The sequence below is a fragment of the Microcaecilia unicolor genome, chromosome 11, assembly GCF_901765095.1.
Source record: "Microcaecilia unicolor chromosome 11, aMicUni1.1, whole genome shotgun sequence".
NCBI classification, from domain to species: domain Eukaryota; kingdom Metazoa; phylum Chordata; class Amphibia; order Gymnophiona; family Siphonopidae; genus Microcaecilia; species Microcaecilia unicolor.
Window position 1 is genome coordinate 30,430,106 of NC_044041.1, and position 12,410 is coordinate 30,442,515.

At 43.0% G+C, this 12,410-nt stretch overlaps 1 protein-coding gene across 1 annotated transcript in view; it reads right to left on the reverse strand.

The window, feature by feature from the left end:
• The window catches only part of WSCD2 (WSC domain containing 2), a 363,115-nt gene that overhangs the window by 164,895 nt on the left and 185,810 nt on the right, over window positions 1-12,410 (reverse strand). The window lies entirely within an intron of this gene.

A 12,410-nucleotide genomic window follows, 5' to 3' on the forward strand; every position in this document is an offset into this window, starting at 1 on the left:
ATGTTCAGCAGCTGATTACGTCGCTCCTCGTTGGCGCGTAGGAGCTATTGCGCATAGAAGTTCTCAGCACTGCTGTTTACAAACCGCCACATTGTCCTGTGGCTTTCATTGTATAGGTTTCACAAGTATTGGGTGAATGGGCAAACCCACCACAAGGTAGTTACAAACAACATGATTCTTACGCCACACCTATAATGCATGAACCCTGAATTAAATTAAATATTGTTTTCTTGGGGGTGGATGTTACCTTATCAACTCAAAATTACTTGAGTGACATTCAGAATACAAGCCCTTCGATTAAAGCACTCAACAATCCCAATGGTAAATATATGCTCTAATATCAGACTTACCCTAGTTTTTCAATTGAAGTTTTCAGTGAATTTCCCCATTATTAGTTAGTGAATGCGCCCAGGCATTTTGCTGTATGGTAAAATTAGTTTTATTGATTAGGTCTATATTGTCTGGAGAGGCTGAACTGACCCCAGGTCTACCTATTTCAATTCATATACAGATGTGTAAAATCAGTCTTGCTTTTCTTTTCTTTCCTTTTTTTCTACTTATTTTGAATGTTTGCTGTGTGCTAAGTGATTTTTGTGTACAACTGTAATCCCCCGGTGATCAAAGCCAGATTAGCACCCACATTTACCAGCATCCTCATGATCATCGGGCAAATAGCGCCTGAGCAATGCAATAGTGCAGAGATCATTTAAATTAGATTTAAATGAGCACTGCTTGTACTCCGCCTCTGTGATCAGAAAACAGCGCTCTGATCATAGGGGCAGAATAGCACCTTAACCCTATGCCAGCTAAGAGCTGGTATTAGGTTAAGGCTCTGTTCCTGCCCCCCCCCCCCCCCCCCACAATCAGAGTCAAGCAGCCCGGCCACTTCCCAAAGCAAGGCCCTGGTAGCCTAGTGCCCCCCTCCCCCCCATCAAACAAGTGCGGGAGGATTGTGCCTGAGCGCATGCCCACACTTTCCCAGGATGATCAACATTAATAACGTGCTTAAATTTGCACTTTATTAGCGTTGACCATTGGGGAGTTAATTACCTGAGCTGTTTTGGTGCTATTTTTTGCGTACTGTTTCGGAACAGCGTGGGGAATTGATCATTGGGGCCTCAGTTTGCAAATGTCAGGGGATTACTAGACTGCTGTAGAACTTGCTGGGGGGGGGGGGGGAGAGCAGCGTCAGTGAGTGGGAGTGGAGTCCGGCTCAGAGGGAAGAGTAGTAAGATGTAATTGAGAATGGGTGACATAACTGGGGCAGAGTTGGCAGGTTATAAAAGTGATAGGATTATTGAGTACTCATCCCTCTGTCAGGACCCCTGAGGAGACGAAGTGCCCTGGTCTGGCCTAATAACCTAAGGCTGAACAAAGAGGGGGTTATTGTCAATGGAGGTTATTGCCAATGGGGTTATTGCATTAACTGGAGTGTGAAGTGTGCTCCAGGTGGGTATAAGGGTTAACCTAGCCCAGGAGCAGAACAGGAAGAGCCTGTTCAGTGCCAGAGGCAGCAGCTCATGGAAGTGATTTGGAGGAAGGACAAGGAGGGATAGCTGTGTGGGATATCTTGCCGCAGAAAGCGCGGGAAGCCACAGCTTTGGATTGTTCTGCCATGAAGGATGGGTATTGGTGGACATGGTGGATACTGTAAATATGTAAATGCTCTAGGATTTATAAGAGACTAATAATCTTTATACCACTCAAGTGAACTGTTTGTTAAAAGTCACACATGAATTTTCAGTGCTGGTAGTTTTAAAAGTACAACTTATACTTTTAAAGTTATACAGGTGTCGCACTGCTAAATATTGACTGCAATGGTGGGTCATTTATAGCAGAGATTATTTTATTCCTAAGGGCCCTGCAGCAGATAGCGTATGATAACTATTAGTAAATGGCCCTCTATATGTCTTGTAATTAGAACTACCGTATTTTTCAGACTATAAGACGCACTTTTTTCCCCCAAAATTTGGGAGGAAAATGGGGGGTGCGAGATTCTCGGCGGCCATTTTGAATCTCGCCGAGACCGTCAGAAAGCAGTGAGGAGCACGGAGAGCAGCGCGATGGGCAGGAAAGAGGGGGCTCTTTCCTGCCCCGACGTCACTAGACCACCAGGGAACATGGAATCGTGTAAGTACGGGACGGCGGTCCAAAACTCGGACAAGACGCACCGGAGCACCTAGGTTTTAGAGGAGGGAAAAAGGAAAATTTTTTTTTTCCTATTTCCCTCCTCTAAAACCTAGGTGCGTCTTATGGTCCGGTGCGTCTTATAGTCTGAAAAATACGGTATGTCTTCAAGGACTTTCCATACATTCCAAAATACTGCACACAAGGCTGCAAGGTAACTCAATTTATCAAGGTTAGCACCAGTCAGTTGAATTTCTGCATCAGCGGATACAACTTGAATGCTCCTTTTTAATTTGATTATCGTTTTTATAACGTGTTATGCAAGTTATACACAGAACAATGAAGATCATCAAAGAGCTAACATGTAATAAAAACAAAATATAAATGTGTACAAAATACACAACACAGTTTCAAAAGGAAAAATCTCCCCCTCATTTATAACCCCCCCCCCCTCGAAGGACAACCTCCAACCCGCAACCCCCACCAACCCAATATTAGTGATCGAGTACAACCGAATAACAATCTATTAGGAGAAACCCAGGGAGTTAAGAGGGCTACCAAGCATGACTCGCTATCAGGCTTATTTTCGAAAGAGAACCCTCATCTTTCGACACAAATCGGGAGATGGGCGTCCTTTTCTCAGGGTTGCCCAAATACATTTAGGTGTATCCATTTATGCCAGCCATAGACCTTGCATAATTGGGTTTGCCTAAATGTAGGGTGTGTTGATGTTGACTTATGCTAGTGTTCTATAAAAACATGGTCAAGACTGAGCTTCTTATCTATCTCCCCAAAACCCACCACTCCTCTTCCCCCATTCTCTATCTATTTGAATAACATTCTCATCTTCCCTGTCTCATCAGCTCATAACCTTGGGGTCATCTTTGACTTCTCTCTCTCTTTCTCTGCACATATCCAACAGACTGCTAAAACCTGTCATTTCTTTCTTTATATCATCACCAAAATTTGTCCTTTCCTTTCTGAACATACTACCAAAACCCTTATCTACACTCTTACCACCTCTCATTTAGACTATTGCAACTTGCTTCTCACAGGTCTCCCTCTCATTCTGTTCAAAGCTTTGCTGCACGATTTATATTCCGCCAGTGTCACTACGCTCAAATTAGCCCCTCTCCTCAAGTCACTTCATTGGCTCCATGTCCATTTCCGCATACAGTTCAAACTCCTCTTATTGACTTACAAGTGCATTCACTCTACAGCTCCTCAGTACCTCTCCACTCTTATCTCTCCCTACACTCCTCCCCGGGAACTCCATTCATGGGGTAAATCTCTCGTATTAGTACCCTTCTCCTCCACTGCCAACTCCAGACTTCATTTCTTTTATCTTGTTGCACCATATGCCTGGAACAGACTTCCTGAATCAGTACATCAAACTCCAGCTCTGGCTGTCTTCAAATCTAGGCTAAAAGTTCACCTCTTTGAGGCTGCTTTTAACTCCTAACTCCTATTTATTTGTTCAATACCCTTGTCTGTTTTATCACTCCCACATTAAGTAATTCCCTTATCCCTTATTTGTCCTGTTTGTCTGTCTTGATCAGATTGTAAGCTCTGTCGAGCACTACTACTACTACTTAACATTTCTAGAGTGCTACTAGGGTTACGCAGCGCTGTACAAGTTAACAAAGAAGGACGGTCCCTGCTCAAAGGAGCTTACAATCTAAAGAACGAAATGTCAAGTTGGGGCAGTCTAGATTTCCTGAGTAGAGGTGTAGTGGTTAGGTGCCGAAGGCGACATTGAAGAGGTGGGCTTTGAGCAATGATTTGAAGATGGGCAGGGAGGAGGCCTGGTGTATGGGCTCAGGGAGTCCGTTCCACGCATGGGGTGAGGCGAGGCAGAAAGGGCGGAGCCTGGAGTTGGTGGTGGTGGCTGCGAACGTCTAACAGCACTACAGAAATGATAAGCAGTAGTAGTCTTTGGGATTCCAGAATCTTGCTACTTTTAGGGATTCTGCACAGAATCTTGATACTCTTGTTTGTCTTTCTTGATTAGATAGTAAGCCCTGTTGAGCAGGGACCTTCTCTTACGTGTTTAGTGTACGCTGCTGCATAGGCTAATAGCGCTATAGAAATGATACGTAGTAGTAGTAATAACATTTATGAAAATGTTATTGGGGTTGGGTTGGGGGGGGGGTGGCGGCCACTGGACTACCAGGGACCATTTTCAGGGGGGTTTGGGGGGGCTGGAGACCTGGGGGGGGGGGTTCGTCGGGGGGACCGGAGGTCCACCGGACCTCCGGCCCCCGTTTTGCCTTGCTCGGGCCAGGGGTAGTCGGGGCCTGGTGGTCCCATGGACCTCCAGCCCCTGTGTTTGACAGCTTTGGGCTTTTGACAGCCCAAACCTGTCAAACAAGTGCGGGAGGATTGTGCTGAGCGCATGCTCGGCACAATTCGCCCGCACTTGTACCCCATGATCAGAGATAATTGCGCTGCTTATAGTTGCATGCATTATCTCTGATCATCCGTGCGGTAAAGCCCCGCGCTGTTCCAGTGCTATTTTTAGAGCACTATTTGGAACAGCGCGGGGCTTTGATCATCTGTGTTTAATGATTTGTTATTTATGTTTTCTGTAACCCCTTTTTAAGTGTAATGATTTTGTGGGATATAAATGACATGGAATAAAGAATAATTCTCCACTTTGCCTCCCCCAATTTCTCCAGCCCTGCTCCTTTACCCCAATGCTAAAAGTACTTCTGCTGTAAATGATTACTTCTAGCCATCAGGTGGTAGTTTTCAGGCCTGTGGATATAACAGAGCAACTGGTTTTGAACAAAGTCCTTTAAAAAGCTAATCATTTTGCCCTGCTTCTTTTATTTGCAAAACAATGCAATGCTCCAATCTTTCCAGACCTATATCCTGGACACATCATCTGAATAATAATCATTCATTCACTCTTCGTTTTGAAACCACCTTAGGTTTCTCTACATCTTTTTAATTTCCTCCTTTCTGCCCACAGACATATCCACACAATGTAGGCACACCATTACAAAAAAACCCTGTGACCAAAACAACTCCCGAAGGCAGTAGTGGGAGCTATTTTAATATGAAAACATTTTCTTACACTTCTAAGAAAAATAGCAAGATATTTACTTTCCACACATACCTAACTTGGACAATGCTATATATCACGAATTGATATTCTGTTCTGTCTTCTAACACATTAATCTCCTGAGTCACTTGGTCTCTACTGTGAGTCAAAGAACAAGCAGAAAGGTAAAATGTAAAAATATCCCAAACTAGAGCAGTTTTACAAATCCTCACAACACAACCTTTTGGGAAGAAATTCTACATATGGTGAGCACTGGCTGTGCTACTGCTCTATCATGGGCTGGTTGCGTTTTGTCAATCAACGTTGGTCTTATTCTTTGAAGATCATTGCACAATGGTCAAGTGGCCAACAGAAAACTAGATTGAATTATGGCATTCACTGTAATGGAAAAAGGTATTTCTGCTCCAGGCAAAATGGTACATTCAGTTCCGCGCAAAATACCGTGTTAGAGAGAGGAACTTTGTAGTGAGGCTTAAGCATACAAAGGACAGGCACCAAAGGAGTCCTTCATTATTGCTCTGCTTTCTGTACTGAAAAATCATTTCGACAAACTGCTCTCTAGACAGGCTGAGGAGGATAAAAAAAGGCTGTGAAGTTTTCCAAGACTGTGAAAGTAAGATTGGACATGAAATGTAAAACACTTCAGCAACACAGTACTTACTCTTATGTATTCCCAGTTTCATACAAAGTATCAGAGAATGTCATTGAGATACCTAGGACCATCGGCAAAGCACATATATATTCCAATTGAACCCTTTTTCTTGTGTCAAGTAGAGCGCATTTCATACCCATTGTAAGGCTGGAGAGGCATGAAAATTATTTTTAAAAATGATTTGAAATTTGCTGCAATTGGTAATTCTTTACACTCTCTAGCTGGTACAACGATTTAGAAAACCCATGCACATCGAGTTATTTCACTCTTGAAACATATACGTCCTTTGTACAAAACAGCATCTAACTCTTTCCTTATCTTTTTTTTTGTTTACACCCTGCCTTTTTAGCTGGACACAGTATGGCTATTCTTATGTTCTATCAAGCCCAGTATCCTGCTTCCAACAGTGGCCAATCCAGTTCACAAGTACCTGGCAGAATCCCAAGGAGCAGCAAGATTCCGAGCTTCCAATCCCAGGGATAAGTATTGGGATAAGTACATGCAGAGAAGCAGGCAGGGCTGTAAAAAAGTTTGAGTGGGTTATTACTAGTTTTGGGTGGATTTCTAAGGGTGAGAATTTTTATCAGTGCATTGGGAAAAGCTGCTCACAGCTGCTGGAGGTATGGGCATAGGCCTTAGGAAAGGGAGGAGCTGGGAAGAGGAGGAGGAGGTGGAGCTGCTCTCTGGGAAGGGCAGGTGTCACTTGGCGCATCAAAAAGGGAGGGGATGGGTATCTGGCTATGGAAGACTTCACAATTGCAGGGAAGGTGGGATTAATGCAAATCCAGTGAATTAGCACTATTTAAATTAATCCATTTAACTATTAATAAGCTGCTTTGTAGTCGTTTGCATGCACTGCAGCTTATTTAACTATTCTCTACTTATCAGTAGCACACATTAATGCCATTTTAATGCATATTAGATGCTAATGAAGGCATTTAACCAACACATTTTTTTTTTTTAAATAAGCTTTGAAGTCTATAAAATAGAATTGAAATGACTAAGGAAACAGTTGCTGTCTGCAAAAACTGTGGCACAAATCTCAATACAGACACCTGATAAAGCCCCGTAACACCTGGAAGACATCATGGTGGTTATTTTAGAAGTTCTATTCTTGTTTTCAACATCTGAAAACTGGCATTTAGATGTCCATATCACAGGGACGTCCAAATCCCAAATTTTACAAACGCAGGATATGGACATTTAACACTGCAGTACATCCATATAGCAAGGGGCATGGACTAGGGAGGGCCCAAAATATGAACATCTAACTCCGATGACAGAAGGGGAAGAAGGGACATCCATGTCTAAAAAGATAGATGTAGTTATTTAGACCTGGTACTTGTTACATTCAGGTTAGAGAAAGATGCTCACATTGAGCAGCTGTCCACTGAAGGGATTAAAGGCATGACATGTCCTTAATCCTCCAGAGGTTGCTGTCCCCCTCCCTCCCCCACTAAATGTGAAACCAGAAAGGGATACCAGGCTTTATGACAGCTTCAGGTATTATGGACATTCTGAACAGAGAAGCATACAGGTCTGAGAAGTAGCTTAAGGGTTAATGACCGAGACCCCAGGGTACCCAGGTTCAAACTGTGAATCCTCCAGGGACAGAAAAATACCTACTGTAACCTCACAAGACACCTACAAGCTTGAAGGCTACTGAAATGGTGTACATTCAGGTACAGTAGGTACTTTTCTGTTTCTGGAGAGGTCACAATAAAAGCAAAAAAAACAAAACTGGTGGGATTTGAACCTGGGTCCCGTGATTCTCATCTCACTGCTTTAACCATTAGGCTACCTATCTGCTCTGCATGTACATCTGTGCGGCCATTTTATCAGATGGATGTTCCCATGCTGTCAATCATAGGTCCATGATACCTGTTTTCCCCCGTTCATAATTTGGACGTTTCCGTTTGTAAAATGGATGTTCATGCTGGATGTTTTCAGCAGATGGACATCTATTTCACATGTGTTTTAGAACAGACTGTGTATCCTGTTTTAAAATACGTACGAGATGGGCATTCATTTGTGAAATTCTGACTTGGACGTCCATATTCTGAGTTTGATGTCCTTTCTAAAATGCAACTCCACATCACCAAATTCATCATTTCTTACAATATCAAAAAATAATATCAGTATCTTACTAATACAAAAAAAAAAAAAATAAAAAATAAATAAAATTTTGATTTGGGACATGGGTACAGGACTTAGTGGTGGAGTTTTTATAATTTGAAATGGTTTAGTGAACATCAGTTGCGACTGTGCATTTACTACTGGTATCGAAGTGACTGGACAAGCAGCATCTTTTCTATTACACTGACTGGTTTATTTATTTATTGCATCTGTACCCCACATTTTCCCACCTCTTTGCAGGCTCAATGTGGCTTACATAGTACTATGAGGTGTTAGCCACCTCCGGTGATGAAACAAATACAGAGTGATGTTGTTACAGAACATTAGAGAATCAAGAGAAGAGTGATATATTGTTCATTGCAGGTTATGGCTTCGTTGTGTTGCCGAGTTTAGTTACTTAAGTTGGATCAGTAGTGTATGCCTTTTCGAACAGATTGGTCTTTAGTGATTTCCGGAAATTGAGGTGATTCTGCGTTGTCTTTATGGCTTTCGGTAATGCTTTCCTTAGTTGCGTGCTTATATAGGAAAAGCTGGATCCGTAAATTGATTTGTACTTGAGTCCCTTGCAGCTAGGGTAGTGAAGATTAAGGTATGTTCGTGATGTTTTAATTGTGTTTCTGGTTGGTAGGTCTATGAGATCAGCCATATAACTCGGGGCATCGCCATAGATAATCTTATTTTATTTATTTATTGCATTTGTACCCCACATTTTCCCACCCCTTTGCAGGCTCAATGTGGCTTACAGAGTATGGTTATGACATAATCATTTCATGATAACAGATACAATTCTAATGTTTGAGGATTAGGTAAGGGAAGATAGATATAATTATTTCATGGTGGTTCATCTCAGATATTGTCCAGTCACTGTACCAGTGTGTTTATTTATTTATTTGTTACATTTATATCCCACATTTATCACTTATTGTATCAAGTGTTTATTATATTTCAAATGATAAGCACTACAAGGCAAACAATTATATCAATCTCTCATAACAATAAATCTCTCCAATTCCCTCCCGCTTTTCTCATCAGATATCCCTACTATGCCTCTAACTCCCTTCCCAACCCCTGTCAAAAACTAACAACAAAGCCATAATTGGAGCGTCCCATGGTTTCTTCGGGCCACTCCAAACCCCTTACTACATCCCACCCCTCAGCCCCCCCCCCCGAAGTCTCCTGGTCCCGGATATCCCCTACCCAACAACCTCACACTCCCCCTCCCTCTTCTCCTCTGTGGGTTACATACGAGTACTCTTTTAATGTAACAAGTCCCAATCGTGCTCATGAGTCCAAAGACAGTTCCTTCTCAAAACTGTCAGATGTTGCATCCAGAACAGGTGCCGCAACCTCTCTTTCCAGTCCATCAACGTGGGAATCGTGGACCGTTTCCAAAATGATGCGATAAGACATTTTGCCGCAGCCAGCCCCCATCGTACCCCACGTCAAAATTTTAATCAATCTGAGTCAAGTCTGGGGCCATGAGAGAGCAAGAGACATTTTCCTCTCTCTGCCAAATTAGATACTGTGGTATCTTCAAACTGAGGTTGTTCTATAAAGCTTCTGGAAGTTGGCATCTCCCTGAATGTCACCGCCCTGCTGGCCAACTATAAGGGGCACTTCTGATACAATGAAGCCATTTCCAGACTTTAGGGGATTTCACAAAATACATAAAAGAACTACGTAGCCTCAAATTTCAATAAAATACAGCAGTAGTCTTAATTCATATCCAGTACAAGTCCTACTGTCGATACCAGTGGTTCCCAACCCTGGTCCTGGAGACACCCCAGCCAGTCAGGTTTTCAGGATACCCACAACGAATATTCATGAGATAGACTTGCACACAGTGGAGGCAGTGCATGCAAATCTCTCTCATGAATATTCGTTGTGGGTATCCTGAAAACCTGACTGGCTGGGGTGTCTCCAGGACCAGGTTTGGGAACCACTGGACAGTACATTATGTTTGATTTGACTTCTAGGGCCATCGTGTTTAATGATGCAGCATCCTGTCTTTGATTTCCCCAGTCACTCACTAAGCTCATTGTCCCCAGATAACCTCAAAGCTACAGGCTCATTATGCAGTATCTATGGGCTGTGTGGGCAAACATGATATTAGAAAAAAAATATTATTCATGAAATGCATGCATTCTGAACTGACAATACTACACCAGTTTTAACCAAGAGATGGGTATGTAGCTCCATATACAGTATTAAAATAGCTACAGCTACCAGCAAGGTTTGGAAACACATCCACTAACAGAAATGTTATGTATTATACCTTCGTGTGCTAGCATTTTTCTTTCAGGGAAGTATATATTAAAAATAATTTGGGAAGTTTTCCATTTTGTTTTGGAGCTGGTTGAAGCCAGATGTATGAAAATGCTGTAGGCTCCATCTGAATGATTTCAAGAACACTGATTTCACTCAAATCAAGGTTTTAGGCATGTTTTATAATTGTGGAAATATATCTACAACATTCACACCGGCCGATATTCTAAGTGAATTAACCGGCTGGGAATGGCCATCGACTGGCTATCCGGTCGTCTTCAGCAGTACTTAACCAGTTAGTGGTGCTGAAAATAACTGGTTAGCGACAAAGTGGAAGCCGGCTATGTCGGCGGCATTCCAGGAGTGTTTCGGGGGGCAGAGTGCGATTAGCTCCCAATATTCAGAGCTAACCAGCCATGTTTAGTACATAAATAGCTGCCCTATCTTTATGTGCTAGCCCATGACTGGTCAAGTCTGAATATTGATTTAACTGGGTATGCGATAGCCAGCTTTTAAACAAACAAATTCAATGTCCAAGCCCACACAGGACCCAGCATTGAATTTCCGGTTTTAGCACTGCCAGCAGACAAAAAAACGCTGTCCATCACTGGCTGAATATCGGCTGGACAGTGTCTCTCTATGTACATGCCAGTGACATAGCTACGGGGGGCCATGGGGGGGCCTGGGCCCCCCCCAATGGATCTAGGGCCCCTGGTTTGGCTGGCAGGGGTCCCCCAACCCCCGCCAGCTGAAGCGTTTCTCCAGTGCTGCTCTTCTTACGTTGCATGTTGTGCTTCCCTCTCATCGGGTGCATGTTCGGTTTTAGGGAAACTGAGCATGCGCAACCACTTCGAAATCGAGCATGTGCAATGCGAGGGGAAGCAGGGCAGGCAATGTAAGGATAGCATCGCTGGAGAAACACTTCAGCACCCAACCAGCCAAGGTATGTGGCGTTGCGGTGGGGAAGGGGGGCGGCGGGCCAAAATGCGCCCTCTCACTTTGGGCTCTGGACCCCTCCCCCCACTTCGATGTCTGGCTACGCCCCTGGTACATGCCTGCACATATCAGGCAAATGCATGTGTATGAGCAGATGAATAGGGTCTGCACAGTTTGCCAGTGAAGGAAAGGAATCTTGCATTCAGAACGCAGTTAAATGTATTCGACCAATCTCTCTTCTATCAACACAAAGTTGAAATGCTAAGAATTATACCACAGAGCAGAGATAGGCATTAGTTTGAAATAAATGCCATTCTCTATCAAGAGTATTGCACTATGGGGTCCTTTTACTAAGCGGTGAGAAAAAGCGGCTTTAGCTCACCCTTGCGCGGGTTTTTCCTGTGCACTAAGGCCATTTTTATCACAGCAGTAAAATATCCGATTTTCCGTATTTTGTATTAAGGGCCATGCGCTAATGTTGCTGACGCCTATTTTGTAGGTGGTAAGAGCTCACACAGTAATCCTGCACTAACCAGTTTGCAAGCGGTAATGTAGCCGCGCTAACTGGTTAACGCAGGAACGACCACTCTCTGCCCCTTGACACGCCCCTCCAAGAAAAAAAATAAAAAGCGTTTATTTTAGCACATGGTTAGCACACGCTGATTTGGCAATTCCTGCAGGATGTGTGAATGCATCCTGCAGTATGCCATTTTAAGCTGCAGTAAGTGCATGGTAGCACTTCCTAGAGCTTAGTAAAAGGGCTCCTATGTAAATACAGCGCATGCTCCCCTTAAAGAGTGCATGCTATCTGCACACATGATGTGCTCTTTCCTGATAGTGCATGCATGCACATGCATATGTAATAATTTGCACATGCATACTGGTTCACACACACACACACACATGCATTGGGTACAGAGTGTGCACTATGGTTGTGAACTGTTTGTTAATTATTATGTATGTTTTTATGTAACAAGCCCAGGACTGTGGATGGAGTGGGATAGAAATGTGTAAAATAAATAAATAAATAGTGTGCACTCTTTAAGGACAGTGTGTACAAAGTTTATGCTCCTAAATTTAAGCTCCTAAATTATGAGAGTAATCTATGTTCCTACATACATTTAGGAGCATAAATTACGCTCCTAAATTTATGAGTGCAAATTTAAGAGCATAAAATGTTCATAAATTTAAGGGGTCCGGTGCGCTAGTGTAAGCATGTATGTTGGA